General features: G+C 47.6%; 1 long non-coding RNA gene across 2 annotated transcripts; it reads right to left on the minus strand.

The window, feature by feature from the left end:
- Positions 1–1,949: 1,949 nt before the first annotated feature.
- On the minus strand, positions 1,950–17,719 carry LOC134949918 (uncharacterized). Of its 2 annotated transcripts, none has more exons than XR_010183195.1 (2): positions 17,604–17,719; positions 1,950–2,626 (listed from the first exon to the last, which is right to left on the minus strand). It is a non-coding gene; the product is annotated as an uncharacterized LOC134949918 (long non-coding RNA). The 2 variants fall into 2 exon arrangements; XR_010183193.1 differs by lacking the exon at positions 17,604–17,719 and adding an exon at positions 3,662–4,159.
- Positions 17,720–18,333: the final 614 nt, after the last annotated feature.

Consider the following 18,333-nt stretch of genomic DNA (forward strand, 5'->3'; position numbering starts at 1 on the left):
TCATACCACTGAGCTGGTAATCATTCTTAAGACACATTGGCACCCGACAGGAAAATACAAACAAAAACATTGGCACCTACAGGTAAAATAAAACACACTGGACCCCAAAAGGGCGGAAAAAAACCTCAATGGCCTCAGTAGGAAAAACACATTGCCCCCACACTCCCTTGTGGCCTGTGCTGTATCACACTGACACACTCCCTCCCCCCCGCGGCCTGCGCTACATCACACTGACACACTCTCCTCCCATGGCCTGCACTTTACCACACTCCCTCCCCCCGCGCTATATCACGCTCACACACTCCCTCCCCCCTCACTCTATTACATTCACACTCCCACCCCCACAATACAATCTATTACATTAACACACTCCCCTCCCCCGCGCCCTACGCTTTAGCACACTCTCTCCCCACATGCTCTATCACACACTTCCTTTGCCTGCTCTTTATCACACCCCTCACCTTGTGCTTTATCACAGTCACACACACCCTCCCCCGTGCTCTATCACAGTCACACACTCCCTCCCCCCTGCGCTTTATCACACCCCCTCCCCCGTGCTCTATCACAGTCACACAATCCCTCCCCCTACACTTTATTACACTCCCTCCCCCATGGTCTATCACAGTAACACCCCCCCTCCCCCACGCTCTATCACAGTCCCACACTCCCTCCCACTGCGCTTTATCACACCCCATCCCTTGCGCTCTATCAGTCACACACTCCCTCCCACTGCGCTTTATCACCCCCCCTCCCCTACGCTCTATCACAGTCACACACTCCGTCCTCCTGCGCTTTATCACACCCCCTCCCCCGTGCTCTATCACAGTCACACACTCCGTCCTCCTGCGCTTTATCACACCCCCTCCCTTGCGCTCTATCACAGTCACACACTTTCTTACCCTTGCACTATACTAACTCCTGACCCCTGCAGCTGCTCACATGCAAGACACACACACATATAGAAGTTCACATGGAAGTCACACACACAGATATATACATACACAAGTCACACACACAGTCACACAATTCCCTGTACCTTACACACTACAGCATAGTGTAGTCTCACTGGGCTGGGCCGTCCCTGCATTCTCTCTCCTGCTTCAACTCTCCCTCTCACAGCAGCAGCAGCCATGAGCAGCAGGCAGCCTTAGTGTCCCATGTAGCCCCGCCCCCTGGACCCCGTAGCCCCGCCCCCTGCCGAGTTCCTGCATCACCTGCCCATGTGTTTGAGCTTTGAGCCGTTCCGCCGGCATCTACTACCTATCAATACATCTAACTGCGCGCAGGAGGTACTGTCACTTGTAAGCTGCTGTAGCAGGAAAAAAAATCCTGGCTGCAGCAGCATAACAGGTGCTGTGGGCCTATTGTGATGGGGGGCCTGGAGCTGCAGCTCCACCCGCCCCATTGTTAATCCGGCCCTGGTTCTATTCCCACTCTATGAGTGTCACGGACCCCCACGAGTGGGAATAGCCCTTGGCCCCCTGCCGGCATTCTGGCGGCCGGGATCCCAGCGTCGGTATGCTGACCACCGGCATCCCGACTTAAAATAATATGTAAAAAGAAGCATATAAGGAGATAAAATAGGTCTAAGTGTGTAAGGTGTGAAACACTAATAGAAACACTAAGGACACATCGGCAGACGCTGCTTTGTGCAACCGCAGCAGCCTGTTTACTGTCGTCTGCTAATGCGAATATCCGCCATCTATGCTGGTTATCTGTTTGTCTTCACACAGAAGGACGTGCCGCCGAGTATCTCCATCCACAGTCACTATTAGTATCGGGACTTACACCCACCCCTTACTGGTGATAATGGAATTGTTTTCCCTGACAATATGAATATTTTTTCATATTATAAATAATTATCATAGTTATATATTTAGATAGACATAAGATATATTTCTCACTACAAATACATTAAATAGAGACAATAATGCACTGAAGACAATATCTTTGCTCTGGCTCTTTATTGATGTTAAAGATTAACTACCAGGTATAACCACAGTAAGCTGTAACCAGTAGATGTTGGCCATGGATCACTGTTTTTATGTACTTACCTATTAGAGAAGGTGAGAAAAGGTGGAAAATACACACTGACAGATTTCTGCAGACTTCAAAAAAGAAAGGTCGCTCCTTTTCGATTAGAAGATTACAGAAACCTCTCAGTGCATATTTCCCCCTGCTCTAATAGGTGAGTGCATAAAGATAAGAATCCATGGTTACTGGTCAGCTACTGGGTGAGCCTCCGTAACGGCGGCGGAGTTACACAGGGGCCTACAACAGCTCTATGACCTTCGTTAGCGTGTCTTTAAGCATTTCAACCTTGATCTTTAATAAGGTGTTTTCTGCTGCTAACAAGTTGTTCTCCTCGACTAACTGTTTGTTAATGAGATCGAGGACTTTTATCTGGCGATCCTTGTTCTTCTCACTGGGAGATAGTTTTTTGGATAAACTGCCATCAGAGTGATCATAACCCACTGGCTTGGTTGGAGGCATTTCTTCCTCAAGCCTGGTATGGCGAGGCAAGTGGGCATCTCTTCTCTGTGCATTCCAGCTCCTGTATCTTCTGCATGGACAGCAGGCAGTTATCGTCTCCCACAGTGTGATCATCCATCTCGGGGCCATAGTGCTGATGTGGAGAAAGATGAAGAGTAGACAGTGTTAGATGCCTTGCAATGCATTTACAATTGTAAGTAACATCAACTACAGTATTTAAGGATATACATTCATATTTAAGATCAGCTAGAACCTGAAACTGTAAGCTGTATAATGGCCTTTCTGGACAGTCCATTTCACCGGTTACTATTATACTTATGTAAGCTGAGAACATTTTCATTGTTGGAATTTGTAAAATCATCTGCGGTGTCCGACATAAACCTACTTTCTGCCTTCCCTAATATTTTCAGACTTATCAAACCTTCTAAAGAGTATAAAAAGGAGCTGTTGCCCATAGCAACCAATTATCTTCTAGCTATTATTTATCTAGTATACTCCATGCAATGATACAGTAGTTAACATTGGATTGTTGCTATAGGCAACACCTCCCATCATTAGAAGGGAATTGAGATCTCCCCCTAGATTACTAGTAATTAATGGTGGCCATGTATTACTGATGTACTCTATGGCTCAGTGTGTAATAAGGAAACCAGGAGAGCGGTGAGGATTTCTCAGTACATAAATAGCTCCGTAGTTTGGCTTCAGTGGCAGAAGATGAAACCATCATGGAAAACCTCAGTGACCACTATAATAAACTAACATACACATGTATAATACAAAACATTTTAAATAAAACATATGATAGTATTATTTAAATAAGCACCAGCTACAGTATGACATAATTTAATTTACTATGTATTTGTTTCCAGTTTAATGTGTAGTATCTGTATCCTATGTTCTGTCTTATTAAATCATTAAAGCAATCATTTCTATTCCCCTCTGATTCTTGTTGCCCATTTATCAATGATTTTTAGCTGTTTAAAACTCATTCCGTATGATAAATGTTGCTCCAGCCAATCAGCTCCCAATGGTCATTTTTAAACACATGACAGTTGGGAGCTGATTGGCTGGAGCACATATGCAACAGGTTTTGAATAGCTGATAAATGGGCCCCTAAGTCTGCTGCCACATCTAACTAAGCTGCCCTTGTCTTTGTCCAGTTACTAACCTCAGCCAAGTGTGTTTCTCCTGCCAGTTGTTTCTACTCCTGCCGGTGAGCTTTGTGTCTCCAGGTATTGAAGGAGAATGAGAGAGGCAGCAGCCAAGCCGGGATATAGGCAGTTGATACCGTTATGACATCACAGCATGACCTCACAGACCCCACCAGGCCAGCCGGGACTGGTTCTTTCTGGTTTGAGTCCCATTATGACATCACAGCATAACCTCACAGACTCACCTGTCTTTTGTGTGACTGACATAAGGAAAATGTGATATCACACCTTATTTAAAGTTATTACATTCACATTAGAATATGAGTTATTATTTTATGGCAGGGTTTCCCTATTGATTTCCCTATTTGATTATGGGAGACTTTGTATAAACCCAATGTTCACTGTGCTTTCGTTGTTTGTTAATGTTACTGTGTATCCGCAATAGCCTCAATTAAGGATAAAACACTGCTTATGGCACTGACCTCCTTCAGAAGTATTAGGATTCTGTTAATTAAACATCATATTGGCCATAAAGGCCCGTACACACTGGTCGATGTATCGGCCGTTCTCTTGAACGGCCGATACATCGCGGGACCGTCGGCCAGTGTGTACGGGCGATACGTCTGTGAACTCCGTCGTTCACAGACGTATCGCGTCGGCCGCGCAGCACAGCCGACAGCCAATATATCTAACGATATATTGGCCCTTCGCTGTGTGTGTACGGGGCGGTCGTCCGACCGCCCGTACACATGCTGCGGCGGCCGGCGGTGATTGACAGGTGAACTGGGCGGGCGGGCGCGACCGCCCAGTTCATGACGTCAGTCTTTCGACGGATCGGGCTGTGTGTATGCACAGCACACTGCCCGATCCGTACATAGATATATCTGCAGATCAATTGATCTGCAGATATATCTAATAGTGTGTACCCACCTTAAGACTCAACACAACATCTCTCTCCCTTCCCTGTTAGGCTCTGAGTGAAGCTATGGAAGGTGGTGTTACTTCATGCTGGCTGCTCCCCTGCTGTTGCTGCCTGCTGCGGTGCCTCTCTCATAGTGAAGGGCTGGCCCCATTTTTCTGTGCCAGATTCTTAGGGCCTGGTACGGGTGTCCCCTATGACCCCTCCTGTCGCCGGGCCTGCATGCGTCTCTGTGTCTGCTTCTGTTCACAACCATGTGGACACAACCTTGCTTTACTTGGCATAAGCAGTGCCAGATTAAGGTCCATATGGGCCTGGAGCTGAAATTTATGAGGGGCCTATTTCATGCCACCGCAGGGGATGTGAAAACTCTATGGGGGTGTGACTAGTAATGTTGGGGGTGTGGTTGATGTTGTGAGGGTGTGGTCTGCACAGGGGGTGTGACTAGCACCTACCGTGAAAAACCTCAATCTCCCTCACTTCTTCAGTTACTGTATATCAATAGTGTAATGTGAGAATCTACAAACGAACAAAGGAAAACATCTCTTGTTAATGTGACTGTAATATGGTAAATGGTGCTTAGTGATGACATAAATATGAAACCTCTCAACGAAAGAGGCTACATGTCGCTTAGGGATGTCATGAATGTGAAATCTATCTAAATAAAAAAAAAATGTTTTACCTTTGTAATAAGTAGTTATACTGAGAAGATATATCAGGAATGGTGGAAAGAGGGGGTGGGGTTGGAGGGAGGGTGTCACACGGACAGGGCAGAACAGGGGGAAGACTGAGGTGACCCAGCATATAGTAGTATGTGTAGTAGTATGTGTACACACACACACACACACACACACACACACACACACACACACACACACACACACACAGATAGATTCAAACCCAAATTGCTCATCTCCAATACATAGCTACAGTATAATGTATCAGGGGTTGCTGACTGGGGAATGGCATAAGACACCACAGAGATGCACCATCTTACGGACATGTTGTAGGAATGTCACTGCAGTTGTAGTGAAATCCCCTACTAGCCATTACTGAAACTTGGATTACGCCCCCTGACACTACCTCTCCTGCTGCTCTCTCTGCTGGAGGCCTCGCATTCACACACACACCCGGCCTGGGGGTCGCCATGGGGGGTGGTGTTGGGGTCCTTTTACCTTCTAGTTACTCCTACCAACTCATACCACCAGAACCATCCCTTACATTCTCTACATTTGAGGTCCATACTATACGCCTTTTCCAACCAGTCCATCTTAGAGTAGCTGTCATTTACCGCCCCCCTGGCGCTGCTTCCAAATTCATCAACAACTTTGCTTCCTGGCTTCCTCACTTCCTCTCTTCTGACATTCCCTCCATTATCCTAGGCGATTTTAACATCCCTATTGACATCCCCACACAATCCCCTGCCTCTAAACTCCTTAACCTTACCTCTTCACTTGGTCTCTCCCAGTGGACCTCCTCACCCTCCCATGTGAATGGGAGCTCACTGGATCTGGTCTTCACTCACCGCTGTGATATTTCAGATTTGTCCAATTCCCCATTTCCCCTCTCTGACCACCACCTGCTTTCCTTTAACCTATCTCTCTCGACTTCCCCATCTCTACCTCCTAAGGCTACCATCACTAAGCGTAACATTGAAGCTATTGACACCACATTCCTTTCCTCCTTGTTTGATTCACTTCTCTCTCCTATTCTCTCTCTCTCATGCCCTGAACAAGCCACTTCCCTATACAATGCATCCCTCACTTCTGCTCTTGACTCTGTTGCTCCACCAACCACTATTCACCCTTGCAAATTAACACCTCAACCCTGGCACACCAAATGCACCAGATATCTGCAAAAATGCTCACGTACTGCTGAGCGTCACTGGAGGACATCACGCTCTAAGGCAGACTTCCTCCATTTCAAACTTATGCTCTCATCCTTCAGTGCTGCCCTTTCTCTTGCTAAACAGTCATACTTCAAGAACCTCATCTCTTCCCAGTTTTCCAACCCCCGGCGCCTCTTTGCCACTCTCAACTCACTCATTAGTTCTTTTGGCTTCCAATATCATCTCTATGCTGATGACACCCAAATCTATCTTTCCTCTGCAGACCTTTCCCCTGCTCTCCTCACTCGTATCTCCAACTGTCTCTCTGCTACCTCTTCCTGGATGTCACAGTGCTTTCTTAAACTTAACATGTCTAAGACCGAGCTGATCATCTTCCATCCCTCCCGCATAACCTCACCTCCTACAATCTCATTATCTATTGATGGCACTACTATCTCCTCTAGCCCCCAAGTTCGCTGTCTTGGAGTAATCCTTGACTCCTCCTTCTCCTTCAAACCACACATTCAGCACCTCTCACAAATCTGCCGTTTTCATCTAAAAAATATTTCCAGGATCAGACCCTTTCTGACCCAGGATGCTACTAAGACTCTTATCCACTCACTGGTCATCTCCAGACTGGACTACTGTAATCTCCTCCTGACTGGCATTCCTGACAAACACCTCTTTCCACTCCAATCTATCCTCAATGCTGCTGCCCGGCTCATTTTCCTCACCAAACGCACTACGTCTACCTCTCCTCTCCTACTAGCCCTTCACTGGCTCCCCTTCCCTTTCAGAATCCATTTCAAGCTTCTCACACTCGCTTACAAAGCCCTCACCCACTCCTCTCCCACCTACATCTCTGACCTTATCTCCCTTTACACTCCCACCTGTCCTCTTCGCTCTGGTAATGCACGACGACTCTCCTGCCTACGGATTACTTCCTCCCACTCCTACCTCCAAGATTTTTCGCGTGCTGCACCACTTATCTGGAATTCCCTACCTCTCCCCCTCAGACTCTCCACCTCTCTACAAAACTTCAAACGGGCTCTCAAGACCCACTTCTTCACCAAACCCAGCCAAATCTCATCCTAAGCCTCTGTTCCACATTCTCTATGTACCCCATCTGTGTCACCCCTGCCTGTCTACCCCTCCCCTTTAGATTGTAAGCTCTCACGAGCAGGGCCCTCTTCCCTCATGTGCTTTTCCTTTGTCTTACTTTAATATTCTTCAACTGTACCACATCCAGCAGTCTTCTGCCACCTGATACTTATTCCAGTGTCATCTGCTGATGTAACTATGTTTATTTACCCTGTACTTATCCCATACTGTCTTCAACTGTAAGTTGCTGTTTTCCTGTTTGATTATTTATGTACTCTGTAATTGGGCGCTGCGGAACCCTTGTGGCGCCATATAAATAAAGAATAATAATAAAATAATAATTAATTGCAAACATTGGAGGCAGTAGTCTGTCAGAGATCTGCACCTAGCATGGGGCAGGTGCAGTTCTTGAAGTTTGTGTTTTAAGATGCACCAAGAGGGTTTGCAATGTCTAAAGAAGCTGTAAGTGGACATGTCACTGCTTGCATATACACACGCACCGCTGTACACCAACGAAGGGCTTGTACCAATAATAGCATACAGAAGCAAAAGATGCACACACAGATGTGCCTGAGTTTGACTCAGAATCAGGCCCAATATTTTGGTTATTATATATGTTTTAATGGGGTTGGTATCAGGATCCCGACGGTTGGGATGCCAGCTGTCAAAATACAGACAGCGGCATCCTGATGTTGAAAATACCGACATGAACTAATTAACTAAGCTAACCCTGATCCCTAACCCCCCCTAACCCTAACCCATCATTCCCGTAGCCTAACCCTAACCGCCCCCCACCGCAGACTAAGGCTCCCCGGGCGTGCCTAACCCTTACCCTCCCTCCCCACAGCTTAACACTGACCTCATTCCGCGCCCCCCCCGCAACCTAAACCTAGCATACCTCCCCCCCGCGGATTATCTCTGGTGGTCTGTGTAATCATTGTTCGAGATTCCGGCGCCGGTATAGTGATCAATGCCAGGATCCCGGCGCCGGTTTTCTGAGTACTGTCGGGATTCTGGCATCGGTATTTCGACTGCCAGGATCCCGACTACAGGGATCCTGACTGAATCCTGTTTTAATGGTGCTAAACTATCTGTATATTATATTCTGGTGCTATACACATAAAATATTTTTTGGGGGACAGCGGGGCAGGCTTTGGTTTTTATTGAGGGGGGTTGGCAATACACAAAAAAGGACCCAACACACAGTATATATAACACTACAAGCAGCACACTCAGTTTGCTCCCTCCCCCCCAAACAAACAATATTTACTATACACAAAACTTTTCTATACAGGCAAGCAGGGATTGGCTGTACACAGAGTGCATCTCCAGAGACCATTTTGTTTTATATAAGCGAGTTCTTGATCCTAATTTCTGAGTAAAATACACGCTTATATGAATTATTATTTAAAGCAATATGCACTCCTCCCGCAGTCTCACCAGTAAGGGTGCTACATAATGTCACCGCATCCAAAGGTGATCACATGCAGGCAATTTTCCACTAACAGGGCACTCACCGATACACAAACGATATAACCACTTTTGAATTTTACATCACCTTGAGAAATCTCCAGTTATGGGAAACAGTTGACTTCATATTCATACTAGAGATGAGCGCCTGAAATTTTTCGGGTTTTGTGTTTTGGTTTTGGGTTCGGTTCCGCGGCCGTGTTTTGGGTTCGACCGCGTTTTGGCAAAACCTCACCGAATTTTTTTTGTCGGATTCGGGTGTGTTTTGGATTCGGGTGTTTTTTTAAAAAAACACTAAAAAACAGCTTAAATCATAGAATTTGGGGGTCATTTTGATCCCATATTATTATTAACCTCAAAAACCATAATTTCCACTCATTTTCAGTCTATTCTGAATACCTCACACCTCACAATATTATTTTTAGTCCTAAAATTTGCACCAAGGTCGCTGGATGACTAAGCTAAGCGACACTAGTGGCCGACACAAACACCTGGCCCATCTAGGAGTGGCACTGCAGTGTCACGCAGGATGTCCCTTCCAAAAAACCCTCCCCAATCAGCACATGACGCAAAGAAAAAAAGAGGCGCAATGAGGTAGCTGACTGTGTGAGTAAGATAAGCGACCCTAGTGGCCGACACAAACACCGGGCCCATTTAGGAGTGGCACTGCAGTGTCACGCAGGATGTCCCTTCCAAAAAACCCTCCCCAATCAGCACATGACGCAAAGAAAAAAAGAGGCGCAATGAGGTAGCTGACTGTGTGAGTAAGATTAGCGACCCTAGTGGCCGACACAAACACCGGGCCCATTTAGGAGTGGCACTGCAGTGTCACGCAGGATGTCCCTTCCAAAAAACCCTCCCCAATCAGCACATGACGCAAAGAAAAAAAGAGGCGCAATGAGGTAGCTGACTGTGTGAGTAAGATTAGCGACCCTAGTGGCCGACACAAACACCGGACCCATTTAGGAGTGGCACTGCAGTGTCACGCAGGATGTCCCTTCCAAAAAACCCTCCCCAATCAGCACATGACGCAAAGAAAAAAAGAGGCGCAATGAGGTAGCTGACTGTGTGAGTAAGATTAGCGACCCTAGTGGCCGACACAAACACCGGGCCCATTTAGGAGTGGCACTGCAGTGTCACGCAGGATGTCCCTTCCAAAAAACCCTCCCCAATCAGCACATGACGCAAAGAAAAAAAGAGGCGCAATGAGGTAGCTGACTGTGTGAGTAAGATTAGCGACCCTAGTGGCCGACACAAACACCGGGCCCATTTAGGAGTGGCACTGCAGTGTCACGCAGGATGTCCCTTCCAAAAAACCCTCCCCAATCAGCACATGACGCAAAGAAAAAAAGAGGCGCAATGAGGTAGCTGACTGTGTGAGTAAGATTAGCGACCCTAGTGGCCGACACAAACACCGGGCCCATTTAGGAGTGGCACTGCAGTGTCACGCAGGATGTCCCTTCCAAAAAACCCTCCCCAATCAGCACATGACGCAAAGAAAAAAAGAGGCGCAATGAGGTAGCTGACTGTGTGAGTAAGATTAGCGACCCTAGTGGCCGACACAAACACCGGGCCCATTTAGGAGTGGCACTGCAGTGTCACGCAGGATGTCCCTTCCAAAAAACCCTCCCCAAACAGCACATGACGCAAAGAAAAATAAAAGAAAAAAGAGGTGCAAGATGGAATTGTCCTTGGGCCCTCCCACCCACCCTTATGTTGTATAAACAAAACAGGACATGCACACTTTAACCAACCCATCATTTCAGTGACAGGGTCTGCCACACGACTGTGACTGATATGACGGGTTGGTTTGGACCCCCCCCAAAAAAGAAGCAATTAATCTCTCCTTGCACAAACTGGCTCTACAGAGGCAAGATGTCCACCTCATCATCACCCTCCGATATATCACCGTGTACATCCCCCTCCTCACAGATTATCAATTCGTCCCCACTGGAATCCACCATCTCAGCTCCCTGTGTACTTTGTGGAGGCAATTGCTGCTGGTCAATGTCTCCGCGGAGGAATTGATTATAATTCATTTTAATGAACATCATCTTCTCCACATTTTCTGGATGTAACCTCGTACGCCGATTGCTGACAAGGTGAGCGGCGGCACTAAACACTCTTTCGGAGTACACACTTGTGGGAGGGCAACTTAGGTAGAATAAAGCCAGTTTGTGCAATGGCCTCCAAATTGCCTCTTTTTCCTGCCAGTATAAGTATGGACTGTGTGACGTGCCTACTTGGATGCGGTCACTCATATAATCCTCCACCATTCTTTCAATGGTGAGAGAATCATATGCAGTGACAGTAGACGACATGTCCGTAATCGTTGTCAGGTCCTTCAGTCCGGACCAGATGTCAGCATCAGCAGTCGCTCCAGACTGCCCTGCATCACCGCCAGCGGGTGGGCTCGGAATTCTGAGCCTTTTCCTCGCACCCCCAGTTGCGGGAGAATGTGAAGGAGGAGATGTTGACAGGTCGCGTTCCGCTTGACTTGACAATTTTCTCACCAGCAGGTCTTTCAACCCCAGCAGACTTGTGTCTGCCGGAAAGAGAGATCCAAGGTAGGCTTTAAATCTAGGATCGAGCACGGTGGCCAAAATGTAGTGCTCTGATTTCAACAGATTGACCACCCGTGAATCCTTGTTAAGCGAATTAAGGGCTCCATCCACAAGTCCCACATGCCTAGCGGAATCGCTCCGTGTTAGCTCCTCCTTCAATGTCTCCAGCTTCTTCTGCAAAAGCCTGATGAGGGGAATGACCTGACTCAGGCTGGCAGTGTCTGAACTGACTTCACGTGTGGCAAGTTCAAAGGGCATCAGAACCTTGCACAACGTTGAAATCATTCTCCACTGCGCTTGAGACAGGTGCATTCCACCTCCTATATCGTGCTCAATTGTATAGGCTTGAATGGCCTTTTGCTGCTCCTCCAACCTCTGAAGCATATAGAGGGTTGAATTCCACCTTGTTACCACTTCTTGCTTCAGATGATGGCAGGGCAGGTTCAGTAGTTTTTGGTGGTGCTCCAGTCTTCTGTACGTGGTGCCTGTACGCCGAAAGTGTCCCGCAATTTTTCTGGCCACCGACAGCATCTCTTGCACGCCCCTGTCGTTTTTTAAATAATTCTGCACCACCAAATTCAAGGTATGTGCAAAACATGGGACGTGCTGGAATTTGCCCATATTTAATGCACACACAATATTGCTGGCGTTGTCCGATGCCACAAATCCACAGGAGAGTCCAATTGGGGTAAGCCATTCCGCGATGATCTTCCTCAGTTGCCGTAAGAGGTTTTCAGCTGTGTGCGTATTCTGGAAACCGGTGATACAAAGCGTAGCCTGCCTAGGAAAGAGTTGGCATTTGCGAGATGCTGCTACTGGTGCCGCCGCTGCTGTTCTTGCGGCGGGAGTCCATACATCTACCCAGTGGGCTGTCACAGTCATATAGTCCTGACCCTGCCCTGCTCCACTTGTCCACATGTCCGTGGTTAAGTGGACATTGGGTACAACTGCATTTTTTAGGACACTGGTGAGTCTTTTTCTGAGGTCCGTGTACATTCTCGGTATCGCCTGCCTAGAGAAGTGGAACCTAGATGGTATTTGGTAACGGGGGCACACTGCCTCAATAAATTGTCTAGTTCCCTGTGAACTAACGGCGGATACCGGACGCACGTCTAACACCAACATAGTTGTCAAGGCCTCAGTTATCCGCTTTGCAGCAGGATGACTGCTGTGATATTTCATCTTCCTCGCAAAGGACTGTTGAACAGTCAATTGCTTACTGGAAGTAGTACAAGTGGGCTTACGACTTCCCCTCTGGGATGACCATCGACTCCCAGCAGCAACAACAGCAGCGCCAGCAGCAGTAGGCGTTACACGCAAGGATGCATCGGAGGAATCCCAGGCAGGAGAGGACTCGTCAGAATTGCCAGTGACATTGCCTGCAGGACTATTGGCATTCCTGGGGAAGGAGGAAATTGACACTGAGGGAGTTGGTGGGGTGGTTTGCGTGAGCTTGGTTACAAGAGGAAGGGATTTACTGGTCAGTGGACTGCTTCCGCTGTCACCCAAAGTTTTTGAACTTGTCACTGACTTATTATGAATGCGCTGCAGGTGACGTATAAGGGAGGATGTTCCGAGGTGGTTAACGTCCTTACCCCTACTTATTACAGCTTGACAAAGGGAACACACGGCTTGACACCTGTTGTCCGCATTTCTGTTGAAATAGTTCCACACCGAAGAGCTGATTTTTTTGGTATTTTCACCAGGCATGTCAACGGCCATATTCCTCCCACGGACAACAGGTGTCTCCCCGGGTGCCTGACTTAAACAAACCACCTCACCATCAGAATCCTCCTGGTCAATTTCCTCCCCAGCGCCAGCAACACCCATATCCTCCTCATCCTGGTGTACTTCAACACTGACATCTTCAATCTGACTATCAGGAACTGGACTGCGGGTGCTCCTTCCAGCACTTGCAGGGGGCGTGCAAATGGTGGAAGGCGCATGCTCTTCACGTCCAGTGTTGGGAAGGTCAGGCATCGCAACCGACACAATTGGACTCTCCTTGTGGATTTGGGATTTCGAAGAACGCACAGTTCTTTGCGGTGCTACTGCTTTTGCCAGCTTGAGTCTTTTCATTTTTCTAGCGAGAGGCTGAGTGCCTCCATCCTCATGTGAAGCTGAACCACTAGCCATGAACATAGGCCAGGGCCTCAGCCGTTCCTTGCCACTCCGTGTGGTAAATGGCATATTGGCAAGTTTACGCTTCTCCTCCGACAATTTTATTTTAGGTTTTGGAGTCCTTTTTTTACTGATATTTGGTGTTTTGGATTTGACATGCTCTGTACTATGACATTGGGCATCGGCCTTGGCAGACGACGTTGCTGGCATTTCATCGTCTCGGCCATGACTAGTGGCAGCAGCTTCAGCACGAGGTGGAAGTGGATCTTGATCTTTCCCTAATTTTGGAACCTCAACATTTTTGTTCTCCATATTTTAATAGGCACAACTAAAAGGCACCTCAGGTAAACAATGGAGATGGATGGATACTAGTATACAATTATGGACGGACTTCCGAGTGCCGACACAGAGGTAGCTACAGCCGTGAACTACCGTACTGTGTCTGCTGCTAATATAGACTGGTTGATAAAGAGATGTCGTAGTATGTATGTATGAAGAAGAAAGAAAAAAAAACCACGGTTAGGTGGTATACAATTATGGACGGACTGCCGAGTGCCGACACAGAGGTAGCCACAGCCGTGAACTACCGTACTGTACTGTGTCTGCTGCTAATATAGACTGGTTGATAAAGAGATGTCGTAGTATGTATATATGAAGAAGAAAGAAAAAAAAACCACGGGTAGGTGGTATACAATTATGGACGGACTGCCGAGTGCCGACACAGAGGTAGCCACAGCCGTGAACTACCGTACTGTACTGTGTCTGCTGCTAATATAGACTGGTTGATAAAGAGATGTAGTAGTATGTATGTATGAAGAAGAAAGAAAAAAAAACCACGGGTAGGTGGTATACAATTATGGACGGACTGCCGAGTGCCGACACAGAGGTAGCCACAGCCGTGAACTACCGTACTGTACTGTGTCTGCTGCTAATATAGACTGGTTGATAAAGAGATGTAGTAGTATGTATGTATGAAGAAGAAAGAAAAAAAAACCACGGGTAGGTGGTATACAATTATGGACGGACTGCCGAGTGCCGACACAGAGGTAGCCACAGCCGTGAACTACCGTACTGTACTGTGTCTGCTGCTAATATAGACTGGTTGATAAAGAGATGTCGTAGTATGTATGTATGAAGAAGAAAGAAAAAAAAACCACGGTTAGGTGGTATACAATTATGGACGGACTGCCGAGTGCCGACACAGAGGTAGCCACAGCCGTGAACTACCGTACTGTACTGTGTCTGCTGCTAATATAGACTGGTTGATAAAGAGATGTCGTAGTATGTATGTATAAAGAAGAAAGAAAAAAAAAACCACGGTTAGGTGGTATACAATTATGGACGGACTGCCGAGTGCCGACACAGAGGTAGCCACAGCCGTGAACTACCGTACTGTACTGTGTCTGCTGCTAATATAGACTGGTTGATAAAGAGATGTCGTAGTATGTATGTATGAAGAAGAAAGAAAAAAAAACCACGGTTAGGTGGTATACAATTATGGACGGACTGCCGAGTGCCGACACAGAGGTAGCCACAGCCGTGAACTACCGTACTGTACTGTGTCTGCTGCTAATATAGACTGGTTGATAAAGAGATGTCGTAGTATGTATGTATAAAGAAGAAAGAAAAAAAAACCACGGTTAGGTGGTATACAATTATGGACGGACTGCCGAGTGCCGACACAGAGGTAGCCACAGCCGTGAACTACCGTACTGTACTGTGTCTGCTGCTAATATAGACTGGTTGATAAAGAGATGTAGTAGTATGTATGTATAAAGAAGAAAGAAAAAAAAAACACGGGTAGGTGGTATACAATTATGGATGGACTGCCGAGTGCCGACACAGAGGTAGCTACAGCCGTGAACTACCGTACTGTGTCTGCTGCGACTGGATGATAAATAATGATATAAAAAATATATATATATCACTACTGCAGCCGGACAGGTATATATATTATATAATGACGGACCTGCTGGACACTGTCTGTCAGCAGAATGAGTTTTTTATAGAATAAAAAAAAAAACACCACACAAGTGAAGTCACACGACGAGTGTTTAACTTTTTCAGGCAATCACAATATAGTATACTACTAACTATACTTGTGGTCAGTGTGGTCAGGTCACTGGTCAGTCACACTGGCACTCCTGCAGCAAAAGTGTGCACTGTTTAATTTTAATATAATATGTACTCCTGGCTCCTGCTATAACCTATAACTGGCACTGCAGTGCTCCCCAGTCTCCCCCACAATTATAAGCTGTGTGAGCTGAGCACAGTCAGATATATAATATATACATAGATGATGCAGCACACTGGGCTGAGCAGTGCACACAGATATGGTATGTGACTGTCTTGTACTCCTGGCTCCTGCTATAACCTATAACTGGCACTGCAGTGCTCCCCAGTCTCCCCCACAATTATAAGCTGTGTGAGCTGAGCACAGTCAGATATATAATATATACATAGATGATGCAGGCATGCAGCACACTGGGCTGAGCAGTGCACACAGATATGGTATGTGACTGAGTCACTGTGTGTACCGTTTTTTTCAGGCAGAGAACGGATATATTAAATAAAACAACTGCACTGCTGGTGGTCACTGTGGTCAGTCACTAAACTCTGCACTCTCTTCTACAGTATCAGCCTCAGGTCAATCTCTCTCTCTCTCTCCTAATCTAAATGGAGAGGACGCCAGCCACGTCCTCTCCCTATCAATCTCAATGCACGTGTGAAAATGGCGGCGACGCGCGGCTCCTTATATAGAATCCGAGTCTCGCGAGAATCCGACAGCGTCATGATGACGTTCGGGCGCGCTCGGGTTAACCGAGCAAGGCGGGAAGATCCGAGTCGCTCGGACCCGTGAAAAAAAACATGAAGTTCGTGCGGGTTCGGATTCAGAGAAACCGAACCCGCTCATCTCTAATTCATACCACTGAGCTGGTAATCATTCTTAAGACACATTGGCACCCGACAGGAAAATACAAACAAAAACATTGGCACCTACAGGTAAAATAAAACACACTGGACCCCAAAAGGGCGGAAAAAAACCTCAATGGCCTCAGTAGGAAAAACACATTGCCCCCACACTCCCTTGTGGCCTGTACTGTATCACACTGACACACTCCCTCCCCCCCGCGGCCTGCGCTACATCACACTGACACACTCTCCTCCCATGGCCTGCACTTTACCACACTCCCTCCCCCCGCGCTATATCACACTCACACACTCCCTCCCCCCTCACTCTATTACATTCACACTCCCACCCCACAATACAATCTATTACATTAACACACTCCCCTCCCCCGCGCCCTACGCTTTAACACACTCTCTCCCCACATGCTCTATCACACACTTCCTTTGCCTGCTCTTTATCACACCCCTCACCTTGTGCTTTATCACAGTCACACACACCCTCCCCCGTGCTCTATCACAGTCACACACTCCCTCCCCCCTGCGCTTTATCACACCCCCTCCCCCGTGCTCTATCACAGTCACACAATCCCTCCCCCTGCACTTTATTACACTCCCTCCCCCATGGTCTATCACAGTAACACCCCCCCTCCCCCACGCTCTATCACAGTCCCACACTCCCTCCCACTGCGCTTTATCACACCCCCTCCCTTGCGCTCTATCAGTCACACACTCCCTCCCACTGCGCTTTATCACCCCCCCTCCCCTACGCTCTATCACAGTCACACACTCCGTCCTCCTGCGCTTTATCACACCCCCTCCCCCGTGCTCTATCACAGTCACACACTCCGTCCTCCTGCGCTTTATCACACCCCCTCCCTTGCGCTCTATCACAGTCACACACTTTCTTACCCTTGCACTATACTAACTCCTGACCCCTGCAGCTGCTCACATGCAAGACACACACACATATAGAAGTTCACATGGAAGTCACACACACAGATATATACATACACAAGTCACACACACAGTCACACAATTCCCTGTACCTTACACACTACAGCATAGTGTAGTCTCACTGGGCTGGGCCGTCCCTGCATTCTCTCTCCTGCTTCAACTCTCCCTCTCACAGCAGCAGCAGCCATGAGCAGCAGGCAGCCTTAGTGTCCCATGTAGCCCCGCCCCCTGGACCCCGTAGCCCCGCCCCCTGCTGAGTTCCTGCATCACCTGCCCATGTGTTTGAGCTTTGAGCCGTTCCGCCGGCATCTACTACCTATCAATACATCTAACTGCGCGCAGGAGGTACTGTCACTTGTAAGCTGCTGTAGCAGGAAAAAAAATCCTGGCTGCAGCAGCATAACAGGTGCTGTGGGCCTATTGTGATGGGGGGCCTGGAGCTGCAGCTCCACCCGCCCCATTGTTAATCCGGCCCTGGTTCTATTCCCACTCTATGAGTGTCACGGACCCCCACGAGTGGGAATAGCCCTCGGCCCCCTGCCGGCATTCTGGCGGCCGGGATCCCAGCGTCGGTATGCTGACCACCGGCATCCCGACTTAAAATAATATGTAAAAAGAAGCATATAAGGAGATAAAATAGGTCTAAGTGTGTAAGGTGTGAAACACTAATAGAAACACTAAGGACACATCGGCAGACGCTGCTTTGTGCAACCGCAGCAGCCTGTTTACTGTCGTCTGCTAATGCGAATATCCACCATCTATGCCGGTTATCTGTTTGTCTTCACACAGAAGGACGTGCCGCCGAGTATCTCCATCCACAGT

This window comes from Pseudophryne corroboree, chromosome 1 (genome assembly GCF_028390025.1).
Source record: "Pseudophryne corroboree isolate aPseCor3 chromosome 1, aPseCor3.hap2, whole genome shotgun sequence".
NCBI lineage: Eukaryota > Metazoa > Chordata > Amphibia > Anura > Myobatrachidae > Pseudophryne > Pseudophryne corroboree.